This window comes from Haliaeetus leucocephalus, unplaced genomic scaffold (genome assembly GCF_000737465.1).
Source record: "Haliaeetus leucocephalus isolate CR32 unplaced genomic scaffold, Haliaeetus_leucocephalus-4.0 Scaffold162, whole genome shotgun sequence".
Taxonomy (NCBI): domain Eukaryota; kingdom Metazoa; phylum Chordata; class Aves; order Accipitriformes; family Accipitridae; genus Haliaeetus; species Haliaeetus leucocephalus.
In genome coordinates this window covers 12467326-12470122 of record NW_010972598.1, presented here as the reverse complement: position 1 = coordinate 12470122, position 2797 = coordinate 12467326, and positions in this window count along the sequence as shown.

Sequence of the window (2797 nt, the reverse complement as noted above, 5' to 3'; positions counted from 1 at the left end):
ATATTTCAGTGCAAGTGTTTCTGAATATTTCCGGAGGAGGAGGGTGTGTAATTTTCACAGGCAAATCAGGAAAACCTAGGTGAGGCGGGTGACGGTGTTGTGGAAGGACGCAGGCCGTGCCGGGAGGGTGTTGGTCCGGGATCAGGAAGGCTGCCCAGCAGTTTCTCCTGGCTGGAGTTCTCCCAAGCCAGAGTTTGGCCTGAAATGAGGATTTCCCACGCCCAACAGCAGCGGAGAAAGTCTCTCCTCCTCCAGAAATTACAGATTACCCTGAATCCCATCCCTGCTGGTGCTGAGCATCTTCTCACATCCAAGGCCACGGGTTACCCAGAGAATAAATTGCTGCTGATGCAGCATCTGCCACATCTGGGCAGCTGGTGTTTGGCAGAGGGAGCTGACACCCCCAAAACACCGCATCCCGCCCGTGCAGCCTCACCACTTGCAAACAAAACACTTGCAGCCCTGAGAAACGACGGTGGCTTCATCAGATACTTCTGCGACACCCACCTCGTGGTTCGGGTGGCTGAAAGATTTGGGGTTTATTTGTTCCCCTTCTCCAAGCTGCCTGAGAAGAGCTCGTGTTGTCGTCCATCCAAGCAGCCGCCTACACATATGGGCCCAGTACAGTCATGCCTGGGGGTAGGAGGTAGGTGACCTTTGAGGTCCCCACCAGCTACACTCTGTTTACGACTCTGTGACCTTACCAGCCCCAGATCTACATCTACAGCAAATCCAAGGGGCTGGGGAGGAAAGCCTCCATGTGCGTGCCTCAAGCTTCATGTCTGAGCATCCTCTGTAATCCAGGACCAGAGACATCACCACGCTGGGTCCCCAGAGCCCAAAAGCCACAGCCATGCACTGTGCAGAGGCTCCCGGAGCTCCCAAGACACTGAACTGCACAGCAGGATGGTGACGAGCATCTCATTGTGTCCCTCAGCCTCCAAGGCTCGGTTCTGTCCAAGCTCATCTCTCGGCTCAAGACCACCAGCAAGGTTTAGGCATGACTTTAATGGGGACGAGCGTCCCATGTGCCTCGCCACAAGGCGTGAAAACCAGGCTCATGTTCTCCTCCCTATAAGTACATTTATGCTGTCATTAATTAGGTGAAAAAAAACTGAATAGTTCCCCTTTTAAAAGCCCCGGCGGTCCCCGGAGACCCTGTGTGCAGCGTGGCCTCTCGCCCCGGCTGTGGCACAGCCTGGTGCACCTGCAGGGCTCACGGCACATGAATCACCCGGAGGGCGGCAGAGCCTGGTCACAAGACCGAGAAGAGCGGGGAAAAATCACCCATCAGCTGACAGCACCCAGAGGGACACGGCCCCGAGCCCCCCAGGGTGCTGGTGGGGTTTTGGCACACCATGCACGGGGATGGGTGCATCACTCTCGGCATCGCATAGGGAGGACCAGGGGCTGGGGGGGGCAGCGGGAGCTTGGGGGGGTCTCGGCACTGGCACGGGTGGCTGTGTTTGCTTCCTTGCTCAGGGGAAGCTGCCAGTACTTTCTTGGTGTGGGTCTTATGCAGACTGAACCCAGCTGGGACACTATTAAATAATGCCAGGGCTTGTCCCAACCTCTGCACAGGCGGGTGGGGAGAGATGAGGTGCAGGGGGTCGGAGACGGGTGCCAGGGGCAGAGGAGGTCGGGCTTACCCGTGCTGCCTGGGTGTCATGGCATTACTCTTCCCGTTATCTCTGGGGTTAACGAGGCAGTTGGTTCAGGGGCCAAGCTGGAGGCTCGGCCAGCTCTGCCTTCCTTGCTTTATTAACATGACGAGCTTTTGAAATGCAGGGGCAATGGTGTTGTGGGACACTCTGCATCAGCTTTGAGGAAGGGCCGGCAGCATTTCATGCACTTGGATCCATGCTGCGAAATCACTGATGCCAGCAATGATTATTTACGTTACTGAAACACCCCGATCAGGTTGGGGTTCGCATGGCCTAAGAGACAGGCATGTGGGATGATCAAAATAAGTGAAAGCTGCTCAGCTGCAGCCTCCATCCGGACCGGGCTGTAATTTAAAACCATTCAGAGCATCCCAGGTGAGATTTTTTTTTTTTTTTTTTCTCCCTTTGGGTAAACTACTCCACTCAGGACGCTCCGACCCATTAAGCTGAGCTGTAACTAAGCCAGTCCAACCCCCACGCGGCTGTTTTCATGCCAGTCTAAGGCCGCCTCGGTTTATTTTGGCTTAAGGCCGTTCCCCATCAATTGGCATCAAACCACTATTAGTAACTGAGACGGTGTCTGTGCGGGATTAGGCCGTTCTCACAGGCTGGGTTTAGCGGCGTGCCTCCCTCCTAGCCCAGCTCCTTGTGTAAACCAGGCCCTTATGACTCAGGAGCTTTGAATCAAGCTTAAACCCTGCCGCGAGGGGCTGGGGTGTTATCTCTGCACCCACAGCCCCAGCTGCCCAGGTTCGGCGGGGGGACGGCTGCGTTCCCAGCGGGGAGCAGGTGCCGATTGGGGAGAGTGAGGTGGGGTACGGGTTCACGTTCACACGCCCGTGGCACCGTCACTCCTCCGCCCACGGCGCAGGGGGCAGATACACACCCGGGTCAGCAGGAGCCAAAAGTGGGACTGGGCAGCCTGGCATCCGTGGGGATGCCGGGTTGATCTGTCGTGGGGTGAGGAGCCGGACCAGTGCCTTCTTGCTCCGGCACAGCAATTCCCAACGCAAGGCTCGCCGGTGCCTGCCAGTAAGGCCGAGCAAACCCTCACCCCCTCCAGTATAAAGTCTGGAGGAACTGGAGAGAAGCGGTGGTGGTGATGTTGTTGGTTGATGGTTGAGGAGGGGCAG